The following is an 11,712-nucleotide window of genomic DNA, read 5'->3' as shown; positions in this document are numbered from 1 at the left end:
AATTCATCTTCCCTAAATCTTCCCCAGTTTAGTGCATGGCAACCTCATGGTTCTACTTGTGGCCAAAAAACCTGGAGTAACTTTGATTCTTCCTTCCTTCATACTCCCCATTAACCCATCAGCAAATTCTGTTGACTCTACCTTCAAAATACATTCAGAATCTGCCAATTTTTACCAGTTCAATTGCTACTATCTTAGTGCAAAGCTACCATCGTCTCTCTCCTGAGTTATTGCAGTAGACTTAACTGGTCACCCTGCATCTACTCTTGAACCTCTGCAGCTTATTCTCAACCTAAGAAAGATCATATTTCTTCTCTGGTCAAAACCTTAAAATAGTTTTCCATCTCACTTGTATCTGTCAGGGTTCTCCAGAGAAACTGAATCAGTAAAACAGGACAAATTGTACGGAGAATTGGAACAAAATAAAGAGATTTCTTTAAGCAATTGGCTCAGGTGATTGTGCAGGCTGGCAAATCTGAAGTCTAGAGAGGGCAGTCTAGCAGGCTAGAAACTCAGGCAGGAGTTGATGTTGAAGTCATGAGGCTGGATTTCTTCTTCTCCAGGAAACCTCAGGTTTTGTTCTTATAGACTTTCATTTGATTGGATGAAGTCTACCACATTATTGAGGACAAACTGCTTTAAAATCAAGATTGTAGGTGCTAATACATCTACAAAATACTTTGACAACACCTAAATTAGTGTTTGATTAAATACCTAGGTACTATAGCCTAGCCAAGTTGACACATGAAGCTAATAATCATATTCCTCAAAGCCAAAAATACTTAAGATTGCCTTAAAAGCCCTGTGTATTCCATCCCTGTGTTAGCTCTGACCTCATCTCTTTCCACTCTCTCTCTCATTCACTCTGCCCAGCCACTTTGGCCTCCTTGCAAGTTCTCAAGCTCATCAAGTACATTCTTTCTTTAGGAACATTGTTGTTCCCTCTGAAATATTCTTCCCCAAAGGCTTAAAAGGTGCCTCTTCACTTTGCTCAGATTTTGCTCAAATATCACTTCCCTTCATTGCTTTCCTGATTTATTATTCTCCATAGCACTTATCACAATCTGACATCCAATGTACTTCTGTGCTTATTTGTTCATCGTGTATCTCTTCCCACTAGGATAAGCTCCAGGAAGGCAGGGATCTTTATTATATTCACTGAGAACAGTATCTGAAACACGGTAACTATTCAATAACCACCTTCTGCATTAATTTTTGTTTTTAAACACATCATAGGAATTTCTATAATGATTACACTGAAGTTTTTCCAATGAGTGCAATGAAAAGGATTGGATTGTAGGTTTATAAGCCTGAGCTCTAATGTGGCTCTGCCACTCACCTTACTTCCTCTCTGATAAATCACTTCACTATTGCAGGACACAGACTTCCCCAACTGCAAAACAAGGGTTCTGAATTAGGTTCTTTCCAACTGAGAAATCTCACCTTCTTTCTTTCCTCTGTATCTTATTTTGTTTAAACAGGACCTCAAGAAATATGACAGCTCAACAAGTTGGAAAAGGCTATACATCTCCTGTCATAAAGCATAAGGGAATTACTCCTTAATTGAAGAAACATAGATGATATAAATTAAAAACAGACATGGTGTAGGGACTTATTTATGCCAGCAAACTAAAAATACCTTCTAGATGTTACCCAGCCCCATTGCAATGTTATAAACACAGGTCCACATATTTCCATAATTGTGTGCACACTTGGAGGGCCTACTACATACTTCAGAAGCTGAAGACAGATGCTGCAGGCTTTGGCAGGTCCATCTCTTCATAATGACACCACTTCTTCTTCCTCCAAACTTGAGAACATTCTGCTCTCCTGATTTTATATTTTGTATTTTAGTTTCCCCTCCTCATGGTCCCTGAGCACCTACTGTCTTTCTGGAATAAAGCAGCAGTTACATATAAGTAATCACTTTGTTTAGAGCTACCCCAAAACCTTGTGAATTCCATCATCAGGGCCCTGAAGGTCTTACCTGCCTTTCTTTACAGAAAGTAATAAACAGTGTCACTTTATTGGCAGTTTCAGCAATCTTCAGTGACCCACTTTCTCTTTCTCCCTCTCTCTCATTCAGACACAGAATTATGAGTATTCATTGTCCATAAGACTTTAAATCAATGTAGTCAATACTTCACAATTCTGAACCACAATCAGTAAGAGAGGCTTGTACAACACTGCAGTGCATTTTCTCTTGCCTGGGAAACTTTCCTTTCTTATGAGAGAGAGAGAAAATGAAGAATCTTATACAATCAATACCTCAGATGTTGAGTTTAATCCTTTCAAGTCTAGAAAAGGAGCCATGTCAGTTATAATCATCGTATGAATTTTTACAGGGTTTTACTTTCACTAGCTTAATAGTGCATTAAATTTTTAAACTATCCAGAAAAAAGACTCATAGCTAAAATCCAGCTTAAGAAGTTGAATTAGTTCAGCTTAGTTCTAACTGCAGTCGTAGGCACAAGTAAATTGCTGCTAATGCACAGAGAACAATTAAAGGGAAAGTCGAAGAATGAACATAGCCACAAAAGGCTTTAATTGAAGTTAATCTCACATTAAAGAAAACCATTATGTGAACAAGGCAAATTGAAACAGTCATTAACAATGCAGATGTGCTTGACAAGCCAGGATTAGCCTTTCAGGCAATGCAGACCAGTCCTACAAACTCTTGCTCTCTTTATCTCTATCACACCATTAAAAAACAAAAACAAAAACAAAAAAAAGTAAAAATGTATATTTTAAGATTGAAAGAATACATTGCTAATTCTAAATTATTTTTCACTTTCACCCTTCAAACTTACATGGAATTAGTAAAAGGAGGCTCTAGAGAAATATTTTTAAAAGCTGAAAACTAACTCACCTGTCTCTAGTGCCCCAAATGCCCTCAACACTACCACAAATTATTGGCCATTTTTGGATGCCCACAAAAGTCAAGGCCCTGTCCTAGACCCATTATATACATTATCTCAATTCAATACTACAGAGACCCTGCAAGGTAGGCATTATTATTCACATGTTATGGATTAGATACTAAGATTCAGAAATGTTGACAGTTTACCCAAGGCTATACTGCGAATTAGTGAGAAAGCTCAGATGCAAACTTTGGTCTATCAGAATCCACAGCTGATGTTCTTTCTAAGCTCTTCATAAAACTGAGTTTCAGTTGAGATTCAGTGAGGGATAGCTTTTTCTTTTTTTAACTATGGGGTGTTTGGGACTCTCATGGAAGGACTGCAACTGAAAAGCCTCTCACCTGCTTTCCCAGATGACAGGGAAGCAGTGTCCAGGGCCTGGCTGAAGGCACGGTGAGATTGGCAAGAAAGTCAGAGAAAACCTTCCCAGGTCTAGCTGTTGAGGACAGAATTGTTGAGGGGGCAGAGAATAACTGAAGTGACCTTTTGATCACGAAAACAGGCGTCCTTTTTCCCACGCATGTGCATTTCAACATCTTGCATCCATTTTATTGACAGTGTAAACAAGGGAGTGCTCCAGGCAGAGTACTTCAAAGTTCACAAAGCGTTTAACCAATGACTGCCTCTCCACACACTCCCAACAGTCCTGGAGTCTGGCTGGAAACATGACACGCTTTTCAAAAGTACTATCAATTTTTGAGAACCTACCACGTACTAACTACTGTCAATTGAAAGAAAAATGCACAACCTAAAAGTTTCAAGTTAAGTTTTATTCGGGGACCTTAACTGAGGACTACAGCCCAGGAAGACAGCCTCTCAGTAGATCCAAGGAACTGCTCTGAAGAGGTAAGTTAGGAGCCAGGATATATAAGAACTTTTTTTGCTGGGAAAAGACATGTAGTCGAACATCAAATGATTACTGCTAATCACAAAGTACAGACATCTCAGGTTAATGGTTTTAGTGCTTTTCTATCCATGTATGGGAAGATGCAAAAATTTGGGGTCACTGAAATTATTTATACAGTAAGTCCCCTACACACGAACCTTCAAGTTGTGAACTTTCAAAGATGCGAACATGAATTCGCATGTCCAGTCAAGTAAGTTAGTTCACGTGTCTGGTGTACAGTGTCACATGCGTGCATCCTCTGCAAGTGGTTGTGCTTTTGTGTACTTTACTGTATAGTACTGTACAGAGTACAGTAGGACAGTACCATCTGCCACCTCCTCTCCCTCCTGCAGTCAGTAACTCTTCTTGCCTGTTCACTCCATGCCAGCCCCTGGATGCCAGCTGTTGTACTGGATTATGGTACTTTTCAAGATACTGTACTGTAAGACTAAAAAGGTTTTCTTTATTTTTTGTGTTTTTTTAATGTATTATTTGTGTGAAAAGTATTATAAACCTATTACAGTACAGCACTATATAGCCGATTGTGTTCATTGGGTACCTAGGCTAACTTTGTTGGATTCACGAACAGACTGAACTTTTGAACGTGCTCTCGGAATGGAAGTCGTTCGTATGTAGGGGACTTACTGTATCTAAATATACATCTGAACTGTCTAGGGCCAGTATCCAAAGCACAGAATGCCTCCTGGTTTTCTCCATCCTGAATTCCCCTCAGGGTATAATGTTGGTGGGTAACTGCAGTGACGAAGGGCTTGATCCTCGAACAACTGGAACAGCAGGCAACGTTCTTTTCTTTACACTACTCTACTGGGGGATGATACATTGCCAAATTTTATCTTCAAAACACCCTTTAGACAAGAGGAAACCCAAGTGTGATTTTAGTTTCTTCCAAATCAAAAAGCTAGTAAAGTAAAATCCAAGTATAAATAAATGAATAAAGAAATAAATAAGAAAAAGAAATAGTACCTTTATTTTTTACAAAGAAAAATGATTTGTTATGTGAAGACTTGTTGATACAAGTCTCCCAGCCCCCCATTTCAGTCACATTACTGGCCTTAACCACCTTCTACGTAGAACTTCTGGGCTCCCACTGAAGAGAAAAGGCAATCTACGTTTGATTTCACATCTAAAATTAAAGTTAAATCAATAGCATCTGTGTTACTTTCCTATTACTGCTATAACAAATTACTTAAAGCAACACAAATTCATTATGCTACAGTTCTGAAGGTCAAAAGTCCAAAATGGGCCTTACTGAATGTAAAATCAAAGGGGCAATAGGCTGCATTTCTTTTCAAGGCTCTAAAGAAGAACCAATTTCCTTGCCTTTTCCAGCTTCTAAAGGCCACCTGCAGACCTTGACCCATGGTTCCTTCTTCCACCTTCAAAGCCAGCTTCAGATAGCATCATCACCCAACCTCTCTCTCTGCCTCTGACCACCACTTCCACCTGCCTTTTCTTCTTTTAAAGATCTTTGTGGTTACGTTGGGCCCACTCAGATAATCCACGAATAATCTCCCAGTCTGAAGTTCCTTAGCTTAATAACATCTACAAAGTCCCTTTTCCCATATAACCTAACATTCATTCACAGGTACCTAGGATTAGGACATGGACATCTTTGGAGGGCCATTATTATGCCTACACAGCATATCTGTCTGGAATTTATACTCACTGATCTGGAAACAAAGACTTAAAAGAGTTTATAACAAAGATTCTTTGGCCTCTTTTGCATAAAAAATGATGAAGAAAGTACTTTTAAATGTCAGTTAAAATTCTTAGTATGATTTCAAGGAGCAAAACTCTTCAATGTGACATCTAAGAAATGGTTCACATTTGGGCTACATAATGCAATAAACCAAACATCTGTGATGAGGGGAGAAGAAATTCTACTACTGTATGGTAAAAATAAATATAAAATTGGAGGCCAAAAGATATGAGTGGGGTGTGTGTGGAGCGGGTGGGGTCATCTATATTACCACTGAATGACCCCTCAGCTTGAATTTTAGGCTCTTCTGCTTACTAGCTAGGTGACTGTAGGTAAGCTACTGAAGAAATCAATGCCTCAGTTTCTCACATGTAAAATGGAGACCGTTTCTGGATTATAGCCATGTTTTAGGGTGGTCGGGAGAATTGAAGATCATGCCCCTTAAGTACCTATCACAGAGCTTGGTTCAGGGGAGTTGCTAGGTAAATAGTAACTACTCTATTTCCATTTCTTTTAGCTCTCTTATTACACAAGGAACTCCCTATGCAAGGATGTTTTCCATTATTTGGTTAAATGTACAACATTTATATTCCTGAATGGAATCCAGCTTCAGAAGAATTCCTGCAGAGCTATAACTCCTTTCATGATAATACTTTAGAAAACTCCCTGATGAACTGCCCAATAACGAATTAAAGAAATGGTCAAGTTTTGACAATTAAATTACACAAAGTTCCAAATGCCACAGTCACAAAACTGAAAACAGACAACACTGGAATGCTAATTCAGCTGAAGGAACACCAATAGGAAGTACCGTCTGCAGGCTATCACAGAGGACTTAATTTTCTGACTTGAGTTACAGGTCAGTTTAATAAATAAAGAGCTATATAGATCTTACATTGTGAATATAATTGCTAACCTCTTTCTGTAGTTTCTTTAGGTCATTAAGTAGTTCCTGACACTACCTCCCTAAGTCAGCATTTGAAATGAAAAGGTTTCTGAGCTAGCTGACCATGACAAGTTATATCAGCCTCATTTATGCTAGGATATGCAGAACATATCTTTTTAAAAATCGAGTGCTAACTATTGAGCAGATAATACATTCCCTACAGAAATCTAAAGCAAAGCTAATTGCAAACAAATATAGAATATTATTCTATAAATTAAAAGAAAAAAGTATTTACAGTTGTTTATAAAAAATACTCTTATTTTTATTGTCAAAATGTCTAGTGTCACACTTTTGGACAAACAATTCAACAAAACAAGCTTGCTTCTAGTAGGAAATCTATCAAATATCAAAGAAGGGGATGTCATCAATAAAACAAGAATAGTTTCCTGGTGCGGTATCTGTGGCATGTATCAAAATGTGTATATTTTATTCTAAAATCTCTTTAAAATCCCACTTGTCAAGTTTATGCTTTCATTAACTAGTTATATAAATTGCAAACTCCACAAGCTTTCATATTCATGAACAAAATATAAGTATATCAAAGCAACAATAATTTGTCCTTTAATAATATTGTTTCCTATGAGGAAATTACCTTACGGTTTCCTGTCTTTTTCTTGTGAAATTTGAGTGAAAAGCAGAAAACTTTTAATGCCTTTTAAATTTAAAATTACATCTAGAGACTAGAGACACATATATACTGTCAGCCAAGGCAAAGGAATTCTACTGTTAAAGCACCAGAGATGTTGCTTTCAATGTATGTTGCCAAAGCCCTCCTAATTTCATGAGTGTGATTTCATCAGTCTTGCGATGAGGAATCAGAGAAAGTTTGTATTCCTTTAGCTGCTGAAATGCTGGGGTTTTAATATCTTCATAGAATTGAATCTTCGAGGGATTTACAACGGGAGCCTTTAGCTATCTACAACTCTAAGTTTTTGAAGTTGGGAAAACTATTAAAATAAGAAGAATGTAAAATGGCAAGTGCCTTGATGTGAGGCCTTTGCAGCAGGATATGGTGTTAAATGAAGCTAACCAATTTCCACTTTGTAGTTTTGATAGATGTCCAGAGGGCTTTTTGAAAGAAAAAGAAAATGAAAAGAACAAAAGCTGAGTGGACCCTTGGTTTATATTGTAGTTCAATTTAGGCAAGTCAGTATCAGAAAACTCAAGAAATACCAAAGAACTTCTCCTCCTCAAAATTCATTTCATCTCTCATCCAAGAGCATACCCTAATGTGCATTTCATCATTTCTCTGAAGTTATACTCCTCTTGTGCTTCCATCCAAGAGAAAACATTACTGAATCCACCATCGATAGCAGCTTTATTTCATGACTTTAATACACAGACAAGTGTGTTTTGCATGTACCAGGTCAACTTAAAAACTGAATTAGTTTACCAAAAAATATTTCTGAGTATCTATAATGTATTATTACCTATGCTAAGTTCTAAAAATAAAACAATGATCCAGATGGGTATAGTCCCTGCCTTCACAGAATTTACAGTTTACATGTAGGAAAAAAACAACAAGCAACTAATTATTCGTTTCAGTGTGGTAAGTGTTGTGAAGCAGAACAGGGTACTATGGGAGCTTTTAATAGATTTGACTAAGTGGAGCTTTATAGAATGACTCATTGGATATATGAGCTAATTTTGAAGGATGAAGAGAATTAATAGGGAAAGCAGCTGGGAACTAGTTGTGGGAGAAGGAAAACTATTCAGGCTAACAGGCCCCAGAGTGGATTGATGTGTTGAAAGTTTGAGAACTGAGAGAAAACCAGAATGGAGACAGCCAAGAGTGAGGAGGGAAAAGCATGACATGAGGCAGAGGGAGAAGTAGGCAGATGTTAGATCATGCCAGATTTGGAAGCCACATCAAAGATTTCACTTTACCCTAAGAACAACAAGAAACCATTAAAGGGTGTTGAGCAATACATCGATACAATCACACTTATGTTTTTAATTGGTCTCTTTGGAGAATGGATGAATTACTACTAATGAAGCAGTTATTTCTCAAAGATTTATGGATTCCCCACATCACACAGCACTAGTGAATCAAAGGAAAATGAATGCAAAAAGTTAATGAAAAACAAATATGCACCAATAAATCTGAATCCAGAAACTGTAACTGTGATTTGGTAGAATATCACAAAAAGTGTCTGATTCAAATAACTACCTCTGTCTTTACCAATAGCATACAAAACTCCAAGACCACATTCATCACCTACACTTTGTCCAAAATTTATCTGCAGCACCTGAAACTGTGATTGGCAACAGCAAATCCTCAGTAAATACTTACTAAATGCATGAATAGACAAAGAAGCAAAAAAAGTATCTCCAATCACTACACACCAGTGGTAATTACATTCCCCATTCTCCTCTTGATGATTTCGATAAATATCATCTTTCTATAGATTCTTCCTCTTCCACCAATCCTCCAACGTAAGGCAGAAGAAGGTAGTAGTGTTCAGTGACAAGAGGAGCAAAGGGCTAAGTGGTGTCAAATGATAAGACAGTAGCCTGAAGAAAAGATAAACTAGGGAAGCATAAGATACAAAGAGGATGAGTTAGGTTAGGGCATTAAATCATTCACCTAACGAGGTTCAGGACCCATTAGGGCCTGGTGACTCATAGCTACTGATGACACCCTGCTGCGGTCTGGATGTTTGCACTCCCCCAAATTCATATGTTGAAACACTAGCCCCCCAAATGATGATATTAAGAGTTAGATAATTTGAGAGGTGATTAGGTCATGAAGGTGGAGCCCTCATGAATGGGATTAGTGACCTTATAAAAGAGACCCCAGAGAGATCCCTCACCTCTTGGGTCTCATGAGGTTACAGTGAAAAGACAGCAGTACAGGAAGCAGCTTCTCACCATGATTTCATACTTCTCAGCTTCTCTACAACTGTGAGAAGTGAATGTTATTTATAAGCCACCTAGTTTATGATACTTTTGTTGTAGCGGCCCAAAAGGGACTAAGACACACCCCTGTCTTCAAGAGTTCATATTGAAAAGCTGTCTTATAGGTGATCAGCTGGAAGAGTATGAAGCTCAATTACATATGCACTATAGCAAAATAACCAAGGCATCTATGGGTGAGGTAGCACTGTCATCCTCTACTGGAAAGCACATAGGAAAGTAATGTCCAACAGCTTTAGGGTGATGGTTGAGCAGCTCTGTGCCTCCCATTTTTCACTGCAGCAACACTGAACACTTTCTGTGTATTCAATGTTCAATCAACCAGGAGAGACAGATTCTCAAGCATACACCACCCATGCACTATACACACCCTCCACGTGCACACACCCCTACACAGAGAGAAAGGAGAGTGTCCCCCTTGGGTGGAAACAGTCTAGGTGAGTGCATATGCTCGAGAGCCCTGGCAGGGCCCATAGAAGCCTGTGCCCAGAGACCAGCTTCCAAGTCACCTCATACCCTAGAATTCTATAAACAGACAAACTATTATTCAAAAGTGGGACTAACATAAGGAGATTTTAGATCTATAAGGGCTCACAAAATGTGTTCTGGAGAGATATTCTGTAAAAGGATTACCAAAGAAGGTACCACAGAAAGTAGAAAAGTGAAGCCAGGAGGAATTATTGGAATTCAGGAAGTAAGGTAAGTTAATTACTCAGTGTTACTGTAAAGTTTAAATAGGTACTGATTATTAAAACATTTAACACATATGTGTATGTGGGGGAAGGGAAGAGGTGCCTGAGGTGAGGGTGGAGCACAGAAGTGGAAATTAAATGATGCAAACACATCTTCATTTACGTCTTTTAGGGTATATATAGATGTTCAATAATTTAAATCTTTGTTTTTAAAAGTATAAGTTCGAACACCTGCTAAATTCACAATGGAAATATTAAAAGCATAGAAATAGAAGTATCATTTTCAATTTAGAAAGAGATACCATGGTGAAGAGAAAACACAAAGCAAGACATCAGGTCTTCAGTGAACACAGTAAATATAAATGTGCTTAAATTAGCTCATCTTTTGGAAGACATTTTCAAATTTGTTAAAACAAACTAATTAACCATACTCTATTTTTAAATGATGCACTTTTTATAAAAAGGACACAAGAAAGTTGAAAATAAAGGTAAATGCTAGCAAAATAAATCTGAATTGGCAATAGCACACAAAAGAGAATTCAAAGCAAAAGCTTTAAAAGAGTTTTCAAGCAGTTCATGACATACTGATAAAACAACAATCTAATACGAAGATATAAAAATCGTAAATTTTAAACATCTAACAACAGAAGTACAAAACTTATAAAGAAAGAACTGATACTTCCAAGGAGAAATGGATAAATCCATAGTTCACAGTAGGAGAATATAACACATCTCAGAAATCAACAGATAAAATAGAAAAGCATATTAGTACAGAGGATTTTAATGCCACACTTTAAAAGTCTGATCTAATACATCCCCCCCCCACACACACACACCCCCCATGAGAAGTTGCATGAAAAAGACCATATTCTTTTTTAAGCACACTTACACAACAAAAAAAATATGATTTTCTATCAGGCTATAAAGAAGATGACAAGTTTCAAAAAATTGGTGTAAGTCTCACAAGGCTTATTCACTGATCCTATTAGAAAAATTAGAAATCAACAACAGGGATTCCCTGGTGGCGCAGTGGTTGCGCGTCCGCCTGCCGATGCAGGGGAACCGGGTTCGCGCCCCGGTCCGGGAAGATCCCACATGCCGCGGAGCGGCTGGGCCCGTGAGCCATGGCCGCTGAGCCTGCGCGTCCGGAGCCTGTGCTCCGCAACGGGAGATAAAATAGAAAAGCATATTAGTACAGAGGATTTTAATGCCACACTTTAAAAGTCTGATCTAATACATCCCCCCCCACACACACACACACCCCCCATGAGAAGTTGCATGAAAAAGACCATATTCTTTTTTAAGCACACTTACACAACAAAAAAAATATGATTTTCTATCAGGCTATAAAGAAGATGACAAGTTTCAAAAAATTGGTGTAAGTCTCACAAGGCTTATTCACTGATCCTATTAGAAAAATTAGAAATCAACAACAGGGATTCCCTGGTGGCGCAGTGGTTGCGCGTCCGCCTGCCGATGCAGGGGAACCGGGTTCGCGCCCCGGTCCGGGAAGATCCCACATGCCGCGGAGCGGCTGGGCCCGTGAGCCATGGCCACTGAGCCTGTGCGTCCGGAGCCTGTGCTCCGCAACGGGAGAGGCCGCAGCAGAGGGAGACCCGCATACCACAAAA

This window comes from Physeter macrocephalus, chromosome 1 (assembly GCF_002837175.3).
Source record: "Physeter macrocephalus isolate SW-GA chromosome 1, ASM283717v5, whole genome shotgun sequence".
Lineage (NCBI taxonomy): Eukaryota > Metazoa > Chordata > Mammalia > Artiodactyla > Physeteridae > Physeter > Physeter macrocephalus.
Note: the sequence above shows the minus strand (reverse complement) of the source record.